Here is a 19,128-nt window from a genome sequence, read left to right as displayed (position 1 = left end):
CTTCTGTCCATAGGGAAAAGATTTGGAAAGGCTACTGGTCCAGAAGGCAAAAACTGTCCTCAGAGGGTGCAGCCCAGATCACACAGGAGCAATTGTGCTTCAAGCAGACCCTATCTGCACTCACAGGCTGGGGGGCTGGAGAGGAGGAGTTGATCTGTGGGGGTCCTGAGATCATTCTCAGGTGTGGTTCTAGACAGAGAAACCCCAGTCTTGCAGAGTCAGCCCTCAAACCATGTGCGCTGCAGGCTAGATTTATTTTATGCTTCCTTACAGAATTACACAGTTAAAAATGGAAACAACTTTCTCTTAAAGGAACCCCTTTTAGGCTGTTAGCAGATAAGGACAAGAGGTCTTAGCCCAGCCAAGTATATTTGCATTTTAGTAAGTAGCTTTTGGAAGCTGGGAGGAGTTTCTTGTTGCTTGTCTCAGTAATGGGTGTGCAGGATACATTTTTAGCATTTAGAAGGCAGCCCAGTGTCCTGTAATACCCAGGACAGGCTTCCATAATAAAGAACTTGTTCTGCCTTTGCAATGCTTTTGACTGTCCAGCCAGATATTTTATAATTATTTGAGCCTTGCATCTGACTGTTTGACAAATAATGCAAAGTATTTTTACATTTTTTCATATATACTGGATTTTACAGGGAAGAAACTATTGTGTACACTGAGGGAAGATTAGTCTTTGTGTTATTTGAAAACTGGCTTTGCCTCTTGGTGGGTGTCGAGCCAAAAGATACAACCAAGCCAAAAGATTGGGAGAAGGAAGGATTTATTATTACTTGCAGCAAAAAGGAGAACACGGGGGATATTTCCCAAAGCAGTGTCTCCTGGAACAGCAAAAATTGGGAAGTTTTAAGCTAAGGGTACATGCATATTCTTTTTCTTTTTTCTTTTTTTTATTTTTTATTTATTTATTCATTTATTTATTTATGGCTGTGTTGGGTCTTCTTTTCTGTGCGAGGGCTTTCTCTAGTTGCGGCAAGCGGGGGCCACTCTTCATCGCAGTGCGCGGGCCTCTCACTATCGTGGCCTCTCTTGTTGCGGAGCACAGGCTCCAGACGCGCAGGCTCAGTAGTTGTGGTTCACGGGCCCAGCTGCTCCGCGGCATGTGGGATCTTCCCAGACCAACCAGGGCTCGAACCCGTGTCCCCTGCATTGGCAGGCAGATTCTCAACCACTGCGCCACCAGGGAAGCCTTACATGCATATTCTTGAAGGGGCTCGAGCAGAGGAGAATCAGCATAGAATTGGGGTCAAGGTAAAGTCCAAGCTTTAGTTGATTAAAGCCACAAGGGTCAACATCATCATTCAATCCTCCCCCTTGGTGGGGACCTTAGTTCCTGCAGAACTCAAAGACTGTATCAGAGTGTCATGTATATCCCTTGAGGAGGAGCTAGGACCCTGTTTTATAGCTGTACTATTGTTTCTTGACTACTTTTCCTTTGTTTCTTCATTCCCTTACTTCCTGATTACTGAGATCTGTTCATGGGCAAGCATTGTGGCCAAGCTTAGTTCACAAGATGACTTAGGCCAGATATGGCTTCTCTTATGTCAAGAAAGCCATGCCTGGTTCTCTTTCTCTGGGGAACACCTACCCTATCTGCTCACATTTGCTTTTCCTAGAACAGCATCCTTGAATTTTTCACTGTTTCCCAAAATCAGATCACCAACAGCTACACTGTTCATGATCATTGTATTGTTACCAAATTAGTCAGCTAGACCCCAGCAGGGTCCTAGCCTGGGCCAAGACCCCTTGGCTCAGCCAGGGAGGTTCTTTTTCTGCTTGCATTTGTGCAGCCAATAAGAAAACTGATGCTGGGCTTCCCTGGTGGCTCAGTGGTTGAGAGTCTGCCTCCCAATGCAGGGGACACGGGTTCAAGCCCTGGTATGGGAAGATCCCACATGCCGCGGAGCAACTAGGCCCGTGAGCCACAATTACTGAGCCTGCGCATCTGGAGCCTGTGCTCCGCAACAAGAGAGGCCGCGATAATGAGAGGCCCGCGCACTGCAATGAAGAGTGGCCCCCACTTGCCGCAAGTAGAGAAAGCCCTCATACAGAAACGAAGACCCAACACAGCCATAAATAAATAAATAAATAAATAAAAATTAAAAAAAAAAAAAAAAAGAAAACTGATGCTGAGGCTGGAACAGCACAAACTTTATTCAATGGCCAAAGAATGAAGAAGCAGGAACTTTTTGCAAATCAACTTCTCAATCCAGTTCGGGCAGAGACACCAAATATATAGGAGGGTCGAGGTAAAAGGGAGGGAAATCGGAAAGAGTGAGAGGAATATTCATGAGTTATCCAAGCACAGGGGTGTGGTTTGCACCTGGAACTGATGCAAGACTCCTGTTCAGCCTTTGCATGGGCTTTTCCAGTTGTTGTCATGGCAATTGTCAACTGTCATGGCACCTGTGGGTGTATCATTTAGCATATGCTAATGTATTACAATGAGCATATAATGAGGCTCAAGGACTACTGGAAGTCAAATCTTCTGCCATCTTGGGCTTAGTTGGTTCTAACCAGTTCTTGGTTTTCTCTTTACAGCTTCCTCCTGAAACTTAGATAAGAGTAATTGGTTTCTTGGAGAGAGGGGCTGGAGAACGCCTCTGGGGTAACAGCCTTGGTTTCAGTATCACCAATACCTCACTATCATATTAGGCTACATTTATAGCTGTCATATTCATCATGGATATATTTTCTTACTGTAAAGTCAATTCATTTTATTTCTTTTTTATATTAAGACTGGGAATTATATTGATTTTAAAATCTATATGTGTGTGTAGGTAGGAGCGATGAATCCAGTTTCAGGTGCCTGAAACTTCCACAATTTGGGGTGTCTTCCTTAAAAAGTTGAATAGAAAATTATGAATACAATATTAGGTATTAGAATGACTACTTATTTAGAAAAAGAAAACAAACTGCAACAAACTGCAAAATGTAAAAGCTGGAAAATGACATGAACATTATAAAATATAGAAATACTTTTCTTTTCCTATATACCTTTACTACATACTCTGATCTCTTCTTCATTAGACAGTTATATTGTAATATCACTTTTTATAGAGTGTTGGGAAGGAAAAAACTTTCCTCTACCCTTCTAGATTCTTCAGGCTGGTCTAAGAATTAAATTGACATGAGACAAATTAACAGGAGAAAATCAAACAAAGTTTAATATCGTGTATACATGGGAAGAACCCAGGAGAACTGACTCCAGATATTTCAACCTTGTCTTACTTCACTGCCCACAAATTTCCAGTGCTGAGTACTGGAGGATGCATTCACGCTTCAGTGTGACCTTTGCCCCTCCACCTTCGTGTCCTAAAGTCAGGAGAGCTGGCTCTTGGTGGCGTTTTCTTGGAAGCCATTTCTACACCAGGGTGACTTGCAATACCTTCCCATACCTGGAAGTGACTGCGAACCGTGTACATCTATTACACTAAACCAGAACTAAACAAATCCTTAACTCAAGTTCATCTTTGCTGGATCCCAAAAGCTTTCTGCAGCTACTCTCATGCTGCCAGTTAAAAAGGAAGCATGACAGAGGGAAGTCTGATGGGGAAAAGACAGTGGTCTTATCCAAACGTGGCTAAAACATCTTACTTTTGCAAATTTTATAAAAATATATGACCACTTGCAGGATCTTGGAGGGACCCATGCAAATGAGGGGTCATGAAGTTTAACTTTCATTAGCTTCACCGTAACTCCAACTCTGCTAGGTGAGTTCATAATTTCTTATCAGCATAGCAAAGAAAGTGTTAGAAAATATAAACCATAAAATGGGGTCTGGTAGGATTTGAATACCACCGGTCTAGATTTTGAAGAACAGAAAAGGGCCAGAAGGTGAAATAGGGGACTTAAACATAGACAGTTCCCAGTGAAATTTTCCTTTCCTTCAAAACAAGAAAGATTATCATAGAAGTTCAAGAAAACATATGAATATTGAGTGTCTGACCAAAAATTAAAATGTATAGTCTAACATGTGATTTGAACATTGGACTAAATAATGCAAATAGGTGCAATGTCAGAAAATTTAGTACATTTTAGTGACCATTCCTATAGGCCAGTGTTTCTCACAATCAGAGATTTGAAATTTTTTTAAACAAGAAAATATGTACATTTTTAATTAGTGACAATCTAAACAAATTAATATAACTATGTTATGGATCATCCACATGACCGTTTCATAACCAGAAATTGTCACTTGATCTCAGGACCTACGTTTGCACTATTTTTTTTTTACAATTTAAAATTACATCAAGTGACTGTCAAATTAAGTCATGTTGTACCCATGAAAATGGGTTCAATTAGAGAAAAGTGGAGAGAAGAGTGAATCAACATAAGGCCCACAACAGAATAAGCTGCAGAACACAAAACAGTCCTCTTTATCACAGCTAATACCATAGTCACATTGCAGAAATACACATGAAGAGAATCCTCTCTTCATAAGACCCATGGGGCAACAGTTAATTAGAAGGAAAGTATAATGATAAATATGAAATAAATTAATTTTAATATTTCCCATTTTTAACTTGGATTTATACTAATTCACTATATATTTTTCAGTAATGTCAGAGTGCTAATCTTATATTTAAGAGAAAAAGAGAACTACATAGTATTATCAAAGCCTACATTATTAAAGTCAGCATTTGAACATAGCTTGCTGGTAGAGTTTTGGTTAATTATATGCCCTGATTTCTCAGAGTGAACAAACTTAAGTCTTGAAGTCTATTAATATCATTTGTACAATATACTTTTCCAAACAGGCAATCCCTGAACTTGAATTATTACTGCCAAATATAGGAATGACTTAAATATAGATACAGAGCTGATAGTTGATCATTCTACCATTAAACCCAACACAACACAATTTTGTTTTAGCACAAGAACATTAGTCATCATATACATTCACTTCTTTATTTGTTCAACAAATATTTATGGCTAAGCATTCTGTTATTTGCTGATAATACAAAAGAGAATTAGATAGACAAGCTCTTTTCCCTCATGGAGTAAGGTTTCTGTTGGAGAAGATAGACAATAAACAAGTAAACAAATAAAGTTTACAAAAAGTAAATAATGTTGCTATACAGAATCACAAGAGTAACATTTTAGATAAGATGGTTAAGGAAGGCCTTTCAACAAAAATGACTTAAAGCATGAGATAGAAGGGACCAAGAAAAAGCTGGAGTAAGACTATTTCAAGCAGTGGGAAATTCAAAGTCCCCATAACAAGAAAGACTTTAGAGAACACTAGGAATTAAGAGAAGACAAGTAGAACTGAAGTACAGTAGGGAACAAAGGGAGACTATGGCATAAAATGAGATTAGATACGTATATAGGGGCCAGTTGGCGAGGGCCTAGTAAAACAGGGTAAAGTGTCAGGATTTTACTTGAAGGGTAATGAAAAGCCTCCAAACTGTTTCAAGCAAGGGAATACACAGACACACATGTGTATGCACACACACATACACAAATGCTTATGCATTTCCTTACTTTAAATGATTTGATGGGTTTTCATGTATATGTTTATATACACACATACATACATATTCACACTGTAGCTACATGTGATAAATATTTTTTGAGTGGCTATTGGGAGATGGTTAGGAGACAGTAAAATGCAATGATAGATTGGCCTAGAGAAGGAGCAGTGGAAATAAAGACAAGTTGATTGGTTTGAGATGTATATTGGAGATAGTATTATCAGGACTTGCTGATAGATTAGAGGGTGAGGAAAACATGAAATATGATTCCTAAGTTTCTGGCTCTAATCACTGGGTAGGTGGTTATACCATTTATTACATGGGAAGGTCTGAGGAAGTTCCAGATTTAGGAAGGAAAATCAAGTCTTTAGTTTGGAGATGTTGTAGTTTGAAGTGTCTCTGTAATATCTAAGTGTTTATGTTAAATGGGCAGATACAAGAGTTGGGAGACCAGAATAAATGTCTGGACTAGAAACATAAATTTGTAAGTCATTGGCATATGTTTAAAACCATTGGAATAAGATGAGGTCAGCTAAAGAGAGAGGAAGAGCAGCTAGAAAACAGAGAAGGTCTCATGACAGAGCCATAAGGAATTCCAATATTTAGAGGATGGGTAGAAGGGGAAGATCTAGAAAAGAGACTAGAGGAAACAGCCAGTAATGTAGGAGGAATCTCAGGGAGTTGTGTCACTGAAGCTGAAGAGAGTACGGCTCTAGTGGAAATCATTGATTATATTTAATCTTATTGAGAGGTGAAGTAAGATAAGAGAATAAAATTATTCTTTGGACTTAGCAATACGGAAATTTTGGGGACCTTAGCAATGGCAGTTTCAGTGGATTAGTATGTGTGGAAGTCAGGTTGAAGTAGGTAGAAAAGTAAATAGGAAGTGAGAAAGTAGAGATAGCATGTGTAGACAGTTTTCTGAGTTTTGCGGTGGGATGGTAATATAGGAAGATGTGGGTCAAGAGAGGGTTTGTATTTTATAGGAGATGCTAGATCATATTTGTTAGCAGGTAGGAATAATGCAGTAAGCAGAGACAGAGAATGAGGGAAGACAAGGTTAAATAGTTAAAAGAGTTAAGTCCTTGAATAGGCAAAAAGGGAGAAATGATTTTCACTCATTCAACTCAACAGTTCTTGAACATAACACAGGTGTTTTTGCTACAACATCAGATGCATTGATTTTAAAAAGTCCTTGCATTCTGAAAAAACACACTAAAAATAACAAGTCTTTTGGGAAAAAAATATTGTGGCAGATCATGCAAAACCTATAACCAGAGCACTAACAAAAACATTAGCGTTTCTACTAAATAAATTAAATGGTTAAAAAGATAATGTTATACTCATGTAAGGTGTTACTAATAGGGGAAACTGGGTGTGTGGTGTATGGGAACTCTCTGTACTATGTTGCCAATTTTTCCGTAAATCTAACACTGTTCCAAAAAATAAAGTCTATTTAAAAAAAGATATGTTAAATTTCTAATTAAATGAATAAAATCAATAATAGACATAGGGTTTGATCTTCTTCAGAGATAAAGGTAGGTTGATAGAAGAAGGTCACAAGGAGAAAATGCACAAAAGCCAGGGAAAACCATTTAAAAACACTCTCAAGACAGACATGCAGTAAAACTAAGCCAAGAAGAAAAGCTTAAAGTGAATGGTTATTGAGTAGGGTACCGTATTCCTTGCTGAGTTCCATTGTGCTAGTAAGATCAGTGTTCAGCTACTATTCCTTCATAATAAAAGAACATTAACATTCTCAGAAAAATCTTGTATGAACTCACTTCCACATTATATTAACATATATTGGTTTACCAATAGTATGTGGAATATTTGCATTTCGGAATCATCCATCGTATCACAGAAACTGTAGTGTATTTCTTGACTTGTTCAGCAGCTGCTACATGAATACCAATATACTGAGTACTGTGTAGGGTACAAAGATGCATAAAAGGGAGATCCTGTAACCACATTTGACTTTATCAAAATCTTGATTTCCATAGGCAGAAATAATAAAGGAAAAATTGTAATGTACTTCTTTCAAAACAGTTGAAAGAAGAATTGTACTTCTTTCAAAACAGTTGTGTCAGGACTTCCCTGGTGGTCCAATAAAAATAATAAATGTGTAGCAGCAACAATAATAATTGTTAGCACTTACTCTATATCAGAGTGCTTTATGCCATTTAATACTCGCAAGTATTTAATACCTATGAAGTAGGTACCCTTAGCATTCTTGTTTTCCATGAAGTAGAGAGATCATACAACTAGTGAATGATAGAGCCAGGATTTGAAGCTTAGAGGTTTGAATAGCTAGGTTCTTAAAAATGGGAAAGGAAGGCATTCAGTGGGGTGCCCCAACACCTTTCCCACAACATTTGGGATTATCGAATCATTCCCTCCACCTCCAACAACTTGAGAACTCATGGCCATCTTTTGCTTAAGGTTTATGAAGCATTATTCTGGAAGAGTATCTAATGCTGCTAGAGCTTACAGGAAAAGTCCAGAAAGAAGTGATGAACCTGAGAGGTGGGGTGCTAGGAGTTACCTTGTATTTCGTCAGCATTCTGTGTGGCAAGGCTAAGCAAATGTCCCACGGGTTAGGTGAACAAAACAGAAAGTGGTAGGGGCATGCCATCTTGCCTATCTTCCCCCAAAGAGTCACTCTTTGGGTGATGGGCACTCCAATAAGAAGAGACTGTGGAGTGGGCTGCCTGCAATCAGAGCTGAAGTAAATGAGCCTTAGATGGATAGGCTGGAACTGTGCAAAAAATGGAACATAGGTTCCTCTGAAAAGCCTAGAGGTACTCCTACAAAAGCACCTAACTGACAAATAAGAAAGAACAATCAACAATGCTAAAGAAATCTTGGCAACCAACAAAAAGTGTAAATTACCACAACTGTACCTCCACTTATAAGGTGATATTCATTTCAGGAATAGCAGTGACAACAAAACAAGGAGTTGACAGCTAATACACTGTGGATATTGCTTTTTATTCTCCATTCTCTCTTCTCACCTCCCAGGAAGGAAGTGGCTGATGTTGGGAAGAGAAAGGGGTATGTGGTGACTACACTTCACCTCCCAACACATATAAGCCACTGGAGCCATAAGCCTACTCTATGCTTGGGGGAAGGTAGAAGGATAGGGGGTGATGGAGACTGGAGAGAATTTCAAATAAAATATAAATTTTTGGAAATAACAGGATTGTGTTTAATAACTCTAACGAGACAGTTTTAATAACACAAAGTAATTAAAGTTTATGAGGTACTTCTCTGGCAGTCCAGTGGTTAATGCTACATGCTTCCACTACAGGGGGGCACGGGTTTGATCCCTGGTTGGGGAACTAAGATCTCACATGCCGTGCGGTGTGGCCAAAAAAAAAAAAAAATTTATGAAATTGGTTTAAGGGAGTCTGCTGCCCAACAGGAATGAGGCCACAGTAGGAGTTATAGAAAAAAAAAAAAAAAACAATTTCCTGTTTATACCGCACAAGTTGAGACTTCTTTCAAAACAGTTGTGTTGGGACTTCCCTGGTGGTCCAGCAGTTAAGACTCCACGCTCCCAATGCAGGGGACCCCGGGTTCGATCCCTGGTCAGGGAACTAGATCCCACATGCATGCTGCAACTAAAAGGTCTTATGAGCCGCAACTAAGACCCAGGGTAGCCAAACAAATAAATAAATAAATATATTTTTAAAAAGTTGTGTCTATGAAATGGAAAGATTGGACTACATGAATTCTAAGGTCTTCTACAGGTCTAACACCTGAGCATTTTTTGGCAATTAGGATTGTAGGAGTTCAATAAGATAAGTTACTGGAATGGTGTGGCCCTGTGGTGGTTCCCAGAGAGAAGTGACTCCTGCTGCCTGGTTGATGAGTCCTTCATTCTCCTTTCTGGTCTGCTAGGTTGATAGTTCAGGATATATAGTAAGTAACAGGAAGTGGTGGTAGATTTGAAAGTGGAAGTCAAAGAAAGAAAGGAATTGAAAGCAGAATACTGTAAAGATTGTGGGATTGATGATAACCATGGGACATTTGTTAGAAGTGACTTGGGGGAGAGAAGGTATTTTCAGTTTCCTATCAGTTTTTATCCTAAGTCCCAAAGTAGAGAAAAATCAAAATTTAAAATAGGGAAGGACTAGGTAACAATTTAAACGGGAAAAAAATTTGAAAAAAAATAGATACATGTATAGGTATAACTGAATCACTTTGCTATACACCTGAAACTATCACAACATTGTTAATCAATTATACTCCAATATAAAATAAAAAGTTAAAAATAAAATAAAATAGGAAAGGACTTTAGAAATCATCCATTTAAATTCCTTTATTTTAAAGATTGAGAAACCTGAACACCAGAACATGGCTTGTGCAAGTTTTCTATTTGAGCTATTAATCAGTGAGTGGCAAATACAGAGCTAAATCATGGGGATTTGTTTGTTTGTCTGTTTGTTTGTTTTGACTGAAGGTTTAGGACTGAAGAAAGGATGAGAGACTAAGTGCTCTCAAGGACTAGTAATCCAATGGGCAGAGAAAGACAATAATGAAATGAATAAAGAAATGAACAAAAACATACCAGGTAGTAACAAGGCAGAGAGTTAAATCAGTGATGTGATTGAGTGAGTGGGTGGTTAATTTAGATATTTAGGTTAATCACATACTGAAATAACAGTGCAGTAGAATCTCTCTTAACAACCTCAAGTTCACTGACTGACTAGATTAAATGGCATTCACCATCCCCTCTGTAAAACAGATTGACAAATGCATACCACATGCTAAATGACCACCCCTGGTAAGCTTCTCTGTAGTAGAAACACCAGGAGATAGTAGTGGTATCACAAAATCAAGGCTGGAGAAAATTTCGAGATGGAGAGTGATTAGCACTGTTGAATGCATCAGAGTTATCAAGCAGGAGAAGAACCAAGAGCAGCCCAGTGAATCTGGTAATGAGAAAAACGTTGGTGTAGCTCCCACCATCCAGTGTCTGTCTCAGCCATGCAAGCCCCAAATCTCAGTGGTCAACTCACTAAAGCTGACCAGTCTCTGAGACATTATTCAAACTCACAAGATAACTCAAAATGCTAATTCATTCATTTTTTGATGGTGAATATTCCAGACCAGTCACCTCCATGTGGCTTTTGCTTGTGGATATAAGTAATTTAGTATATTAAAATGCATGTCATGGGAATTCCCTGGTGATCCAGTGGTTAGGACTCTAGGATTTCACTGTCGAGGACACAGGTTCAATCCCTGGTTGGGGAACTAAAATCCCACAAGCAGCACAGTGTGGCAAAAAAACAATTAAAATTTTAAAAAATAAAATAAAGTGCATGTCAGAAGGTTACTTATTGTGCCCATATTACTCCATTCTTATCAAAGCATGAATCACAGTATATAAGAATTTTATATTTTCTTGTCTTGCTCCTCATCACATACTATATGTGTTTGATTGATTGCTCTTTACCTGGTGCTTAGCATGATGCAGAGCATGTTTAGATTTTCCGTAAATACGTATTAGAGATATAAATGAGCAATTAACTCATTGATTATTTCTATTGTGATGTTGCAACCTGATAAATCTTCCTCTCCTTTCTTAGAGATAATTGCTTTAAAAAATCATCTCTTGAAGGGGAGATGATAAAGGGGACCTTTAAGGTCACGGAGGAGTAAGATGTGGAGATCACCTTCCTCCCCATAAATAAATCAAAAATACATCTACATGTGGAAGAACTCTTACAGAACACCTAATGAACGCTGGCAGAAGACCTCAGACTTCCCAAAAGGCAAGAAAATCCCCACTTCCCTGGGTAGGGCAAAATAAAAAAGAAATCACAGAGACAAAAGAATAGGGATGGGACCCGTACCTCTGGGAGGGAGCTGTGAACAAGGAAAAGTTTCCACACACTAGGGAGCCCCTTCACTGGCGGAGACAGGGGCGAGGGGGGGAGCTTTGGAGCCACACAGGAGAGTGCAGCAACAGGGGTGCAGAGGGCAAAGCAGAGCAAATCCTGCACAAAGGATAGGTGCTGACCAGCACTCACCAGTCTGAGAGGCTTGTCTACTCAACCGCCCAGACGGGTCGGGGCTGAGAGCTGAGGCTCAGGCTTCGGAGGTCAGACCCCAGGAAAAGGACTGGTGTTGGCTGTGTGAAGACAGCCTGAAGGGGGCAAGTACGCCACAGTTAGCCAGGACGGAGTCCGGGAAAAAGTCTGGACTTGCCAGAGAGGTAAGAGACCTTTGTTTCAGGGTGTGCAAGGGGAGGGGATTTCTTCCCAGTGTGCCCACAGAAGGCAGAGCACTGCCTAAGTGACCTTCAGAGACAGCAGTGAGCAGTGGCTATTAGCTCGGACCACAGAGAGGGGCATGAAACACTAAGGCTACTGCTGCTGCCACCAAGAATCCTGTGTGCAAGTGCAGGTCACTATCCACACACCCCCGGGAGCTTGTGCAGCACGCCACTGCTGGAGTCCCAAGATCCAGAGACAACTTTCCTGGGAGAACACCTGGCACACCTCAGGCTATAGCAATGCACGCCAGCCTCTGCCACCTCAGGCTCACCCCACATTCCAATTATGACTACCATACCCCTCCCCCTGGCCTGAGTGAGCAAGAGAGCCCTAATCAGCCACTGCTTTAACCCCCTCCTGTCTGGGCAGGGAACAGATGCCTGAGGGAGACCTACACGCAGAGGCAGGGCCAAAACCAAAGCTGAACACCAGGAGCTGTGCGAACAAAGAAGAGAAAGGGAAATTTCTCCATGCAGCCTCAGGAGCAGCAGATTAAATCCCCACAATCAACCTGATAAACCCTGCATCAGAAGAATACCTGAATAGGCAATGAATGTTCCCAAAATTGAGGCAGTGGACTTTGGGAGCAACTGTAGACTTAGGGTTTGCCTTCTGCACCTAATTTGTTTCTGGTTTTATGTTTATTTTAGTATAGTATTTAGTGCTTATTATCATTGGTGGATTTGTTTATTTGTTTGTTTGCTCTCTTCCTTTTATATATATTTCCTTTTTCTCTTTTTTGTGAGTGTGTATGTGTATGCTTCTTTGTGTGATTTTGTCTGTATAGCTTTGCTTTTACCATTTGTCCTAGGGTACTGTCTGTTCATTTTCTTGTTTTTGTTTTTGTTTTTCTTCTCTCTTCCTTTTCTTCTGAGCTGTGTGGTTGGCAGGGTCTTGGTGGTCCAGCCGGGTGTTGGGCCTGAGCCTTTGAGGTGGGAGTGCTGAGTCTAGGATACAGGACCACCAGAAACCTCCTGGCCCCAAGTAATATCAATCAGCGAGAGCTCTCCCAGAGATATTCGTCTCAACACTAAGACCCAGCTCCACCCAACAGCCAGCAAGCTCCAGTGCTGGACGCCCCATGACAAACAACAAGCAAGACAGGAACACAAACCCACCCATTAGCAGAGAGGCTGCCTAAAGTCATACTAAGTTCACAGACACTCCAAAACACACCACCGGACACGGCCCTGCCCACCAGAAGGACAGGTTACAGTGCCACCCACCAGAACACACACACCACTCCCCTCCACCAGGAAGCCTACACAAGCCACAGAACCAACCTCGCCCATTGGGGGAAGACACCAAAAATAAAGGAAACTACGAACCTGCAGCTTGCAAAAAGAAGACCCCAAACACAGTAAGTTAAATAAAATGAAAAAACAGAGAAATATGCATCAGATAAAGGAACAAGGTAAAAACCCACCAGACCAAACAAATGAAGAGGAAATAAGCAGTCAACCTGAAAAAGAATTCAGAGTAATGATAGTAAATATGATCCAAAATCTTGGAAATAAAATGGAGAAAATACAAGAAACATTTAACAAAGACCTAGAAGAACTAAAGAGCAAACAAAACATGATGAACCACACAATAAATGAAATTAAAAATACTCTAAAAGGAATCAATATCAGAATAATGGAGGCAGAAGAACAGATAAGTGACCTGGAAGATAAAATAGTGGAAATAACTGCTGCAGAGCAGAATAAAGAAAAAAGAATGAAAAGAATTGAGGACAGTCTTGGAGACCTCTGGGACATTAAGCGTACCAATATTCAAATTATTGGGGTCCCAGATGAAGAGAAAAAAAGTGTCTGAGAGAATATTTGAAGAGATTATAATTGAAAACTTCCCTCACATGGGAAAAGAAATAGTCAATCAAGTTGAGGAAGCACAGAAAGTCCCATACATGATAAATCCAAGGAGAAACATGCCAAGACACATATTAATCAAATTATCAAAAATTAAATTCAAAGAAAAATATTAAAAGCAGCAAGGGAAAAGCAACAAATAACATACAAAGGAAACCCAATAAGGTTAACAGCTGATCTTTCAGCAGAAACTTTGCAAGCCAGAAGGGAGTGGCAGGACATATTTAAAGTGATGAAAGGGAAAAACCTACAACCAAGACTACACTACCCAGCAAGGATCTCATTCAGATTCAATGGAGAAATTAAAATCTTTACAGAAAAGCAAAAGCTAAGAGAATTCAGCATCACCAAACCAGCTTTACAACAAATGCTAAAGGAACTTCTCTAGGCAGGAAACACAAGAGAAGGAAAAGATCTACAATAACAAACCCAAAACAATTAAGAAAATGGTAATAGGAACATACATATCGATAACTACCTTAAATGTAAATGGATTAAATGCTCCAACCAAAAGACATAGACTGGCTAAATAGATACAAAAACAGGACCTGTATATATGCTGTCTACAAGAGACTGGCTTCAGACCTCAGGACACATAAAGACTGAAAGTGAGGGGATGGAAAAAGATATTCCAGGCAAAAGGAAATCAAAAGAAAGCTGGAGTAGCAATACTCATATCAGACAAAATAGACTTTAAAATAAAGACTATTACAAGAGACAAAGAAGGACACTACATAATGATCAAGGGATCAATCCAAGAAGAAGATATAACAATTATAAATATTTATTCACCCAACATAGGAACACCTCAACACATAAGGTAAATGCTAACAGCCATAAAAGGGGAAATTGACAGTAGCACAATAATACTAGGGGACTTTAAAACCCCACTTTCAACAATGGACAGATTATCCAAAATTAAAATAAATAAGGAAACACAAGCTTTAAAAGACACATTAGACCAGATAGACTTAATTGATATTTATAGGACAGTCCACCCAAAAACAACAGAATATACTTTCTTCTCGAGTGCTCATGGAATGTTCTCCAGAATACATCATATCTTGGGTCACAAACCAAGCCTCGGTAAATTTAAGAAAATTGACATCATATCAAGTATCTTTTATGAGCACAACGTTATGAGACTAGATATTAATTACAGGAAAAATCTGTAAAATATACAAACACATGGGGGCTAAACAATATGCTACTAAATAACGAAGAGATCACTGAAGAAATCACAGAGGAAATCAAAAAATACCTAGAAACAGATGGCAATGAAAACACAATGACCCAAAACCTATGGGATACAGCAAAAGCAGTTCTAAGAGGGAAGTTTATAGCAATAAAATCCTTCCTTAAGAAATAGGAAACATCTCAAATAAACAACCTAACCTTACACCTAAAGCAATCAGAGAAAGAACAAAAAAAACCCAAAGTTAGCAGAAGGAAAGAAATCACAAAGATCAGATCAGAAATAAATGAAAAAGAAATGAAGGAAACAATAGCAAAGATCAATAAAACTAAAAGCTGTTTCTTTAAGATAAACAAAATTGATAAAACTTTAGCCAGACTCATCAAGAAGAAAAGGGAGAAGACTCAAATAAACAGAATTAGAAATGAAAAAGAAGTAACAACTGACACAGCAGAAATACAAAGGATCATGAGAGACTACTACAAACAACTATATGCCAAAAAAATGGACAACCTGGAAGAAATGGACAAATTCTTAGAAAAGTACAAACTTCCAACACTGAACCAAGAAGAAATAAAAAATATGAACAGACCAATCACAACACTGAAATTGAAACTGTGATTAAAAATCTTTCAATAAACAAAAGCCCTGGACTATGTGGTTTCACAGGTGAATTCCATCAAACATTTAGAGAAGAGCTAACACCTATCCTTCTCAAATTCTTCCAAAATATAGCAGAAGGAGGAACACTCCCAAACTCATTCTACGAGGCCAACATCACCCTGATACCAAGGCCAGACAAAGATATTACAAAAAAAGAAAACTACAGACCAATATCACTGATGAACATAGATGCAAAAATCCTCAACAAAATACTAACAAACAGAATCCAACAGCACATTAAAAGGATCATACACCATGATCAAGTGGGGTTTATCCCAGGAATGCAAGGATTCTTCAATATACACAAATCAATCAATGTGATACACCATATTAACAAATTGAAGGAGAAAAACCATATGATCATCTCAATAGATGCAGAAAAACCTTTAGGCAAAACCCAACAACGATTTATTATAAAAATTCTCCATAAAGTGGGCATAGAGGGAACCTACTTCAACATAGTAAAGCCCATATATGACAAACCCACAGCCAACATTGTTCTCAATGGTGAAAAACTGAAACCATTTCCTCTAAGATCAGGAACAAGACAAGGTTGCCCACTCTCACCACTATTATTCAACATAGTTTTGGAAATTTTAGCCACGGAAATCAGAGAAAAAATAAATAAATAAAAGGAATCCGAATCAGAAAAGAAGAAGTAAAACTGTCACTATTTGCAGATGACATGATACTATACATAGAGAATCCTAAAGATGCTACCAGAAAACTACTAGAGCTAATCAATGAATTTGGTATAGTGGCAGGATACAAAATTAATGCACAAAAATCTCTTACATTCCTATACACTAATGATGAAAAATCTGAAAGAGAAATTAAGGAAACACTCCTGTTTACCATTGTAACAAAAAGAATAAAATACCTAGGAATAAACCTTCCTAAGGAGACAAAACACCTGTATGCAGAAAACTGTAAGACACTGATGAAAGAATTTAAAGATGATACAAGCAAATGCAGAGATATACCATGCTCTTGGATTGGAAGAATCAACATTGTGAAAATGATTATACTACCCAAAGCAATCTACAGATTCAGTGCAATCCCTATCAAGCTACCAATGGCATTTTTCACAGAACTAGAACAAAAAATTTTACAATTTGTATGGAAACACAAAAAACGCCGAATAACCAAAGCAATCTGGAGAAAGAAAAACAGAGCTGGATGAATGAGGCTCCCTGGCTTCAGACTGTACTACAAAGCTACAGTAATCAAGACAGTATGGTACTGACACATAAACAGAAATATTGATCAATGGAACAGGATAGAAAGCCCAGAGATAAACTCATGCACATATGGTCACCTTATCTTTGACAAAGGAGGCAATAATACACAATGGAGAAAAGACAGCTTGTTCAATAAGTGGTGTGGGGAAACCTGGACATGTAAAAAAATGAAATTAGAACACCTCCTAACACCATACACAAAAATAAACTCAAAATGGATTAAAGACCTACATGTAAGACCAGACACTATAACATCTTAGAGGAAAACATAGGCAGAACACTCTTTGACATCAATCACAGCAAGATTCTTTGTGACCCATCTCCTAGAGAAATGGAAATAAAACAAAAATAAACCAATGGGACTTAATGAAACTTAAAAGCTTTTGCACAGCAAATGAAACCATAAACAAGACCAAAAGACAACCCTCAGAATGGGAGAAAATATTTGCAAACAAAGCAACTGACAAAGGATTAATCTCCAAAATATACCAGCAGCTCATGCAGCTCAGTATCAAAAAAACAAACAACCCAATCCAAAAATGGGCAGAAGACCTAAATAGACATTTCTCCAAAGAAGGTATGCAGATATCCAACAAACACATGAAAGGATGCTCAACATCACTAATCATTAGAGAAATGCAAATCAAAACCACAATGAGGTATCACTTCACACCAGTCAGAATGGCCATCATCAAAAAATCTACAAACAATAAATGTTAGAGAGGGTGTGGAGAAAAGGGAACCCTCTTGCACTGTTGGTGGGAATGTAAATTGATACAGCTACTCTGGAGAATAGTATGGAGGTTCCTTTAAAAACTAAAAATAGAACTACCATACAACCCAGCAATCCCAGTACTGGGCATATACCCTGAGAAAACCATCATTCAAAAAAAGACATGTACCACAACGTTCACTATAGCACTATTTACAATAGCCAGGACATGGAAGCAACCTAAGTGTCCATCGACAGATGAATGGATAAAGAAGATGTGGCACATATATACAATGGAATATTACTCGGCCATAAAAAGAAACGAAATTTAGTTATTTGTAGTGAGGTGGATAGACGTAGAGTCTGTCATACAGAGTGAAGTAAGTCAGAAAGAGAAAAACAAATACCGTATGCTAAAACATATATAAGGAATCTAAAAAAAAATGGTTCTGATGAACCTAGGGGCAGGACAGGAATAAAGACACAGAGGTAGAGAATGGACTTGAAGACACAGGGAGGGGGAAGGGTAAGCTGGGACAAAGTGAAAGAGTAACATGGACATATATACACTACCAAATATAAAACAGATAGCTAGTGGGAAGCAGCTGCCTAGCACAGGGAGATCAACTCCGTGCTTTATTACCACCTAGTGGGGTGGGATAGGGAGGGTGAGAAGGAGGCACAAGAGGGAGAGGATATGGGGATATATGTATACATATAACTGATTCACTTTGTTTTACAGCAGAAACTTGCACAACATTGTAAAGCAATTATACTCCAATAAAGATGATTAAAAAAAAATGCATACTGAAGACATCCTTGATGACTTTTTATCTCCAATTGTTTATCTTTCATGGGAATCACCAATCTTTGCATCTCTTTTTCATACTCATCAATGAATTCCTATGGTAATTATATCACAGAATATTTTCTTTTATAACTGATGTCCTACCAGCCCTATTGAGATATGTAAAATATGTGCAAGATAGGGTCTTCTAATACTCTTTCTGTATTCTAACCACAGGATATTTAACTATAAATTTAATTAACTTGAAATTCAGTATAATAAAGTCAATAAATGAAGAAGAAGATGAAATTCCTGGTGCTGCCTAATTCTGATCATGTCACATGTCACATAGCTGAAGAAAGGGGGTCTTCCTTTGACCTACCTTTACAGTCTGTTTGTGAACAAACAGACCTTTCAGGAACTACAAGCAATTTGACTCTCTATGGCACATCCATGGCTATGTACTTGGCTTTATGGATTATTTTGAAATGTGTTACTCAGAATGTGTTGCCAGAATGAAAGGAAAATGAAAAAATGGCACAGATTCTTTAATTGTGAGTCACTCTCTTTTCCTCTGGATGCCATCATTTACCCCTCATTTCTAGAACTTTATTTTTTCCTGCTTAGAGAATCATTTCTGAATGATTGCAGGCACCACTCCAACCCCCTCCTATATTTCTACCATCTTACATCTCTGCTAATTATAAGATATAGGCTTGCTGGAATATGACTATTTGTAGTCACATATCATCAACCAATCGAAAGTGAATAGTCTTTTTTCACTGGTTGGAATGGAATGCACACTAGACTCAGAAATAGAGAACCCAGTTTGAATTCCAGTTATACTCAATTCTATTCAATATCTTTCACTCTTGCCCTAATTGATGAAATA

At 38.6% G+C, this 19,128-nt stretch overlaps 1 pseudogene; it reads left to right on the top strand.

The window, feature by feature from the left end:
• The first annotated feature begins 1,200 nt into the window (after positions 1-1,200).
• LOC118904374 overlaps positions 1,201-19,128 on the top strand; it is a 30,733-nt pseudogene continuing 12,805 nt past the window's right edge.

This window comes from Balaenoptera musculus, chromosome 1 (assembly GCF_009873245.2).
Source record: "Balaenoptera musculus isolate JJ_BM4_2016_0621 chromosome 1, mBalMus1.pri.v3, whole genome shotgun sequence".
In the NCBI taxonomy this organism is placed as follows: Eukaryota; Metazoa; Chordata; class Mammalia; order Artiodactyla; family Balaenopteridae; genus Balaenoptera; species Balaenoptera musculus.
This window is presented reverse-complemented; position numbering and strand designations above follow the sequence as displayed.